Below are 8226 nucleotides of genomic sequence, written 5' to 3' on the forward strand. Positions count from 1 at the left end.
TTGAAGGTTTAGCTACGACTAAGAGATTCAGAAGGCGCTAAGGAACCCTAGGCTTCAATAGTTAGAAGAATTCAAGCAATTAGGTTAATTCTACCACTTAGACTTAGGAATTGAATATGTTTGCTTTAGTAAACTTTGTTTTTATGTTTGTTTCTACTGCAATTATGAGCTAAATTCGTTTTTTTTTTTCTGTTTGGGGAATACCAAAGAACTCCTATGGTTTGATTATTGATTCTTGCTTAATTTTCTATTGGTGATTTATTAAATTAAGTTTGTTAAAGAACCTTATGTATTAATCACTACTATTTTCTGTTAATTGGAAGGCAATTAGGTTGCATGAACATCACTTAATTGTTAACCTCATATGTCTATGTGAATGCTAAACCATATGCTTAGAAGTAATGATTATGAAACTAAGATTAATAAGAAAATAGGAAGACTAATGTGTGAGCTTGTTTGAGAAACCATCAACAAGAGGTTAATTGAATTAATAACTTAATTAACCATTACAAATCTTATTTAATCCAAATAATTCATCTAGGGAATTAATTAGTTTAAACACTTGATCAACGCTTAAATTAGTTAATTGTCTAAGGGTTAGGAGTAATGAATATGAACCTAACTATTATAATTGGTAACCAATAGCAATTAATCCACCTTAAACTTAAATAACCATAGGAGTGAATTGGTTGAACCTAAATGGAAACATCTTTATCAAATTTGGTGAATAGTTGTTGCTTTAGTTAATTAATTAATTTAGTTTGTCTAAGTTTCTAGTCTTGCAAAACTAGAGAAAAACCCTTTACTTTTAGTATTTGTTTAGTTAAAATTAGCTATTAGTTTAATTTTCCGTTTCCTGAGTTCGATACCTTACTTATCAATCTATACCACTTAAAGACAGGTTCACTGCCTTTGTGTGCTCAATTTATTAATAAAAAGTAGGGATAAAACTAGTTGAATTTACACACATCAAGTTTTTGGCGCCGTTGCCGGGGAACGGTTCTAAATAATTAAGCTAATTCCTAATTTTTTTGATCCTTTGTGTGAGTTTACTTGCATAAAGTTCATTTATTGCAATTTAGTAATTAGTAATTAGGTTTTAGTATCTGTTTTAGTTAGTTTAAAACTTAGAATTTCTTTTTTTTTTTTTTTTGAAATATCACTGATACTCGCCGAGTGCAATCGCACCTACTCGGCGAGTAGCAGTTTAGTCAGCAGTAGATTTTCTTTATTTTTACAATCTTTTTGTTCTTTTTACGCTTTTTATTTGATTGATTTCAGGACAGTCATGACCAGAGGAGCAAACACACCACTGGTACCCCCGTTTGAAGACCCCGAATCCGCATTGAAAAGAAACAAAGGGAAGGACGTGGAGAGTTCAAGCACACCAAAGAAATCACCATTATCCAACTTGAAGACTGCTTTTGGGAAAAAGAAGAGTAGTAAATCAGGAGCTTCTAGCGCTCCTTTGATAATTGAGGAGCCAATTCAAGAAGATATTGGATACGAGACCGAGGAAGAAGATGAGGCAACGTACGAGCAAGAAACCGAGTCGGAGGAAGAGTTAGCGTTCACTATGGCTAACATTGATGAAATTCCCATGGGAGAATGGAAGAAGAGGATGCGCGACGACCATGGCCTGGGACTTGTGCAACCCACAATTCCCGCGACTGCTACCTTCGAGCTAAAAGGTCATATCCTAGCTTCACTCAAGGAAATACCTTTCTATGGGAAAGATCATGAAGATGCCTACAAACATTTGGATGAAGTAAATGATGTTGCTGATTACTTCAACATTCCAAATGTAACCCGCGAAACTCAACTACTTCGTATGCTTCCGGTAACCTTCAAGGGTGCTGCTAAAGACTGGCTCAAGTCACTTCCCCCCGGATCAGTCACTACTTGGGCCAGAATGAAGGAAGAATTTATTGATCACTTTTGCCCACCATCCAAGATAGCCAAACTGAAGAAGGCCATTGCAAACTTTGAACAACAAGCTGGAGAGTCTTTATATGAAGCATGGGAGAGGTATAAAGGCCTGCTAAGAAACTGCCCCCACCATGATCTAAACAGCCAGCAAGAAGTTTCCATCTTCTATGATGGAGTCAATGTCACAACCCGGCAGTTGTTAGACTCACAAGGCCCACTTACAAAGAAGCCACCCCCGGTGATTAAAGAATTGATTGAAGAATTCTCTAAACACTCTAGAGAATACCACAACCCTAGAAATGATGTCACGAGGGGAGCCGCGTACGCTGCTACTGAAGATTTATCCGCGGTCATGGCCATGTTAAAAACCATGGATAGGAGAATGGATAAAATGGATCAAACTATCCATGCTATACGGGTGGGTTGTGAAAACTGCAATGGACCTCACCTCACTAGATGTGACATCCCCATTTTCACGGCCAGAAAAGACCGATTTTGTTTATGCTTTATAAAAATCAGAGTACTTCATTTTATAAAAATGTTGCGGAATTTGTTCCAGAAAAACATGGTAAATATGTTATTAAAACATTTTCGAAGAAACGTATTTATTTCATTTTAAAACGTTTGGGACGTCATCGTTAATACAGGAACATAAGCATAAACAGAACTTACAATTATTTACACTAGTGATCTACATCTCTTTAAATCTCTCAGTGTAATGTCACTTCATATCAACACTTGTGATATAAATAAATTGAGTGGGTCAGGTTGGGAAACCTGGTGAGTACATAGGGTTTTCAACCCACAATAATATAATTATTATGTTTAAACAATCAAACAATCAACCCAATTACCCATCCCCATTATCTTCTTTATTCTTAAGGATCTACCCTAAGAATCAGCTATTTCTCATTCATTCATTCCTAAGGATCATCCTAAGGAAACAACATGAAGTCCATTGTTGCCAATGACACATTGGTCAAGCGCAACTGCTAATATTGTCACTTAGGCTCAGCTGCCAGAATTAGGACATTTTCTATGAGGCGCTTCTGCCGGTATTGACCTTTAAACACTACTGTCATGGTCATAAGGCTCCCTATTAGGCGCAACTGCCGATACTATCCTTAGAGCGCAGCTGCTAGGATGTTTACCGTAGATCTAAATCATCTACGGGTTGTGGCGCAGCTGCCAGTGCTCATTTATAGGGTACTAGGTCCACTGTTGCCAATGTATACCTATAGGGCACTAGGTCTGTACTAGTAATGTTCCTCTATTTCAGCTTTTATCCATCATCATTCATCTACCCATGTTTTACCCAACATATTTTGTAGATATAAAATACTTTATACAGTTTACATCATTTAAAACATGTATAAAAATCTTTCACCAGCATAGACAACAAGTATTCAGACAATATGCACACATAACACGTAATTTATATTAAAAATACTTCATATCTATGTGTAAGATGAAAGAGACCATGCACTCACAACACGTAAATTATATAATAAATACTTCATATCTATGTGTAAGATGAAAGGGACCATGCACTCACCTGAGAAGGTGGTGACTCGGTACTCGGACAACGCTTCATTTACTTTAAAATAATTTCCTTCGACGAAACCTAGTATTATCACCAATAGATTTTAGTCTATTATTCGCCGAGACTAATTAATAGTCTAGCTATTATTACTATTATATATGCGCTAAAAAAAATACTTATATAACCCATAATAATAGCCCAAGTATTTATTATATGTTCTTAATAACGTTAATATAATTAAATAAAAACTATATTAAAAATAGCGTAGGCGTAGCTCACTTACAACGGGTTTTATAGAAAATCAGACTTTGCTTGAAGCAGCGTTTCCGAGCCGAAAAGCTCTTCTTCTCGGAGCCGTCGAGCACTCCGGGGCTTCCGCCTCGTGCTAGGGAGGTTCCCTAGGGTTTTCGGGGGATTTCGGGGCTAGAGAGAGGTTCTAGAGAGAGAGTAAAGAGAAGAAAGAATGGGAAAGGTGTGAAGAAAATGAGGGTGGGAGAGGTGGTATTTATAGGGTGAAAATGGCTGAACTTGGTGCCACATGTCACCATCTAGTGGCAAGACTTGGGGAGAAAGCAATGGCCAAGATTGTGCCACACACCCATTTTCGCACAGCACACTTCCGACTTCTAAAATCCGTAACTTACACATACGACCTCCGTTTTTGACGTTCTTTATATCCACGCGTAGGTAAAAATAATATCTACAACTTTCATTTTGACTCCATCGGCTAATTCTCGACCGATCTTAAATTTAACAGTACGAGGCGTTTAGACTGTTAAATGACCGCGAAGAATTCGTAACTCCTTCATACCGACTCCGTTTTCGTCTGTCTTTTTACCATTGAGTTCCTATTAATGAGATCTTGAACTTTCATTTAGGTCACATAAGCCAAAAACCGCTCGAACTAAAATTCGAGTTTCGGGCCGTGCACTGCTAAGCCGAATCTTAGAAAAATCATAACTTCCTCATACGAAGTCAGATTTGGGTGTTCTTTTTATCGATGCTCTTAGTTTAACATATTCTACGACTTTTTTTTAGATTGCTAAGGATAAATCTCGCTCTATTGTAAATTCACTATTTACGCTTCCCAATGCCGTGCCGGTTTTGCCGTAAAACTTCGACGGGCCATAACTTCTTCGTTATAACTCGGATTTCGGCGTTCTTTATAGGTACGGAAACCTTGTGACATATTCTACAATTTGGTTAAGATTATTTATTCTAAATAATCTTTTGTCGAAAAGTCATTTTCGACCCCTATTGCCTCTAAATTGACTAGCCCGGATCTGCGGGCGTTACACTAGAGATTGTGATTTGGATGAGAATGGCAACAAGAAGGCACAAGCATGTTATTCGAGTAGTGACCGGTATGATGAGGACTGGCGCAAACAAAAGAAAGAGTGGCTGCCTTACGAAGAGTACAAGAAGGCCAAGGAGGATAAGTATAGACAAAAAGGGAGAGGCTTTTATCAAAAGGAGGAGCCAGTGCAAGAGAGGAAGCCAAGCTTGGAAGATATGCTTACTAAATTTGTGGCCGCTTCCGAGAAAAGACATAGTGACCATGATGCTGCTATCCAAGAAACAAGAACAATGCTCAGGAACCAGCAAGCATCCATCCACAACATAGAAACGCAGCTTGGGCAACTTGCTCAACAACTAAACCAAAGGTCACCGGGTGAACTTCCTAGAAAAACCGAGAACAACCCACGAGGCGCACAAGTAAACATTGTCACAACAAGAAGTGGGAAGATCATCACTCCCCTGGCCCCCATTCGAACTGAAGCAACCATGGACTCGCAGAAGGAAGGAACGGAAGAACAAGCAGAAAACCAAGATTCACAATCTGAGAGTTCTACTCGCCGAGCAGGGCCGATGGACTCGGCGAGTACCCCTGCTAAAACGAATGAACAGCCTCCCTTGAAGCCATACCAGCCTCCAATGCCATACCCAGCCCGAGCCAAGAAAGAGAAGCAGGAAGAGGAATATTAGAAGTTTCTAGACCACATTAAAACTCTTCAAATCAACATTCCTTTCATTGAAGCCGTCATGCAAATGCCCAAGTATGCTAAGTTCCTTAAGGAACTCCTCACCAACAGAAGAAAGATGGAGGAAGTGCAGAAGGTAGTGCTGAATGAGAACTGCTCCGCCGCAATGCTAAACAAGTTACCAAAGAAGAAGGGTGATCCGGGGAGCTTAACTTTACCTTGCCAATTTGGCAACTTGGCTGCAATTCATGCCTTAGCTGATTCTGGAGCAAGTGTGAACCTTATGCCATACTCGTTCTTTAAGAAACTAGACCTCCCGGAGCCAAGGCCAATTCGAATGGCAATTCATTTGGCAAACAAGACTGTCACCTTCCCAAGAGGCATTTGTGAAGATTTGCTAGTGAAAGTGGACAAATTTGTCTTCCCGGCTGATTTCATCATTCTAGACATGGAGGCGGATCCGCAAGTGCCAATTATCCTTGGAAGGCCCTTCCTCAACACAGCTAGCGCTATCGTAGACATGAGAGATTCTAAGCTCACATTGCGAGTTGGGGACGACTCAGTAACATTCGGGGTAGACCAAGCCATGAAGTACTCAAGGAGTAGTGACGACACGACTTTCTCAATCGACATGCTCGACGAACTATTAGAGGAAGACATACCTGAAGATTCCAGCAAGTTTGCAGCTTTGGATGAAGCATTTGACCCAGAAAAGGACTTACTAGAGATTGAAAGACTGTTGGAAGAAGCAGAGTATGAAGAAATAAAGAAGCAATCTGAGAGCCCTACTCGCCGAGTAGACCCGATCTACTCGCCGAGTACATCTGAAGAAAAGCCAGAAGTTGTGAATGCAGCTGCAAACTCGCCGAGTACCATACCTGCACTCGGCGAGTCCGTCACTAAAAATAACCAATTGGAGCTTAAAACACTACCTGACCATCTGGAGTATGCCTTTCTGGAAGAAGGAAATCAGAAACCTGTGATCATAGCCTCGGATCTATCCAAGACGGAAAAGGAAGAACTTGTACACGTGTTGAAGAAAAGGAAAAGAGCCATCGCATGGAGCATCTCCGACATCAAGGGAATAAGCCCATCCTATTTCTCTCACAAAATCAATTTAGAAGAAGGAGCAAGGCCGGTGGTGCAACACCAAAGACGATTGAACCCGAACATGCAATAAGTCGTCAAGAAGGAGGTGATCAAGCTCTTAGATGCAGGAGTCATCTACTCCATTTCCGATAGTCCATGGGTAAGTCCGGTCCAAGTGGTGCCCAAGAAAGGAGGAATGACAGTCATCACCAACGAAAAGAACGAGCTAATTCCAACGCGAACGGTAACCGGTTGGCGAGTGTGCATCGATTATCGAAAGCTAAACGATGCCACTCGCAAAGACCATTTTCCCCTTCCTTTCATAGATCAAATGTTAGAGAGACTATCGGGCCATAGCTATTACTGCTTTCTAGATGGGTTTTCAGGGTATTTTCAAATACCCATAGACCCAATGGACCAAGAAAAGACCACCTTTACATGCCCAAGTGGGACTTTCGCCTATAGATGCATGTCATTTGGACTATGCAATGCACCTGCGACATTTCAAAGGTGCATGACCGCCATATTCCATGATATGGTGGAAAAGTTCATGGAGGTCTTTATGGATGACTTTTCTGTATTCGGATCTTCTTTCCATGATTGTCTCACAAATCTTGACTCAATGCTTGCTAGGTGTGAGAAAACCGACTTGGTCCTAAATTGGGAAAAATGTCACTTCATGGTCAAGGAGGGTATAGTTTTGGGACACAAAGTCTCTAAAAAGGGAATAGAGGTGGATCGGGCAAAGATAGACATTATTGCCAAATTACCCCCACCAACTAATGTGAAGGGCATTAGGAGTTTTTTGGGACACGCAGGTTTTTACCGGCGTTTTATAAAGGATTTTTCCAAAATCACGAAACCTCTAACACAATTATTACTAAAAGACGCACCCTTTAATTTTACTAAAGAGTGTGTAGAGGCATTTGAATTTCTAAAGGAAAAATTAACTAATGCCTCGATCATTATAGCACCAAATTGGAACTTACCCTTTGAGATCATGTGTGATGCTAGTGACTATGCACTAGGAGTGGTCCTTGGTCAAAGGGTTGATAAGCACTTTCAACCCATCTATTATGCAAGCAAGACCCTAAACCCCGCCCAAGAGAATTATACTACTACTGAAAAAGAATTGTTAGCCGTGGTTTATGCGTTTGACTAGTTTCGCCCTTACTTGGTTTTATCTAAAACCACTGTTTTTACTGACCACTCGGCTATCAAGTATTTGTTTTCCAAACAGGATGCCAAGCCAAGACTAATACGATGGGTGCTGCTTCTTCAAGAATTCGATATAGAGATACGAGACAAGAAAGGAATGGAGAATGTAGCGGCCGATCATTTATCTAGGCTCGAGAACCCGCAATTGCAAGAAGATAAGGATGGAGACGACTTTCCGGATGAATACATTATGGTGTCCGTGGGAGAGGAGCCATGGTTCGCAGACATAGCTAACTATTTAGCTACAAATTACGTCCCGAAGGATTATAGTAGTCAACAAAAGAAGAAATTCTTTGCGGAGATCAAATATTACTTTTGGGACGATCCATACCTCTTTCGAAGCTGTGCGGATGGAATTATAAGAAGATGTGTGTTCGGGAAGGAAAGCCGAAGAATACTAGAACATTGCCATAACGGGCCCACGGGAGGACATCATGGAGCACACTATACCGCAAAGAAGATCTT

General features: G+C 40.3%; 1 non-coding gene across 1 annotated transcript; it reads right to left on the bottom strand.

Annotated features, from left to right (window-relative positions):
- Positions 1-1960: 1960 nt before the first annotated feature.
- On the bottom strand, positions 1961-2067 carry LOC145013469 (small nucleolar RNA R71). Its single transcript, XR_013665027.1, has one exon. It is a non-coding gene; the product is annotated as a small nucleolar RNA R71 (small nucleolar RNA).
- Between the last annotated feature and the right edge of the window lie 6159 nt (positions 2068-8226).

The sequence above is a fragment of the Lactuca saligna genome, chromosome 8, assembly GCF_052625555.1.
Source record: "Lactuca saligna cultivar CGN05327 chromosome 8, ASM5262555v1, whole genome shotgun sequence".
In the NCBI taxonomy this organism is placed as follows: domain Eukaryota; kingdom Viridiplantae; phylum Streptophyta; class Magnoliopsida; order Asterales; family Asteraceae; genus Lactuca; species Lactuca saligna.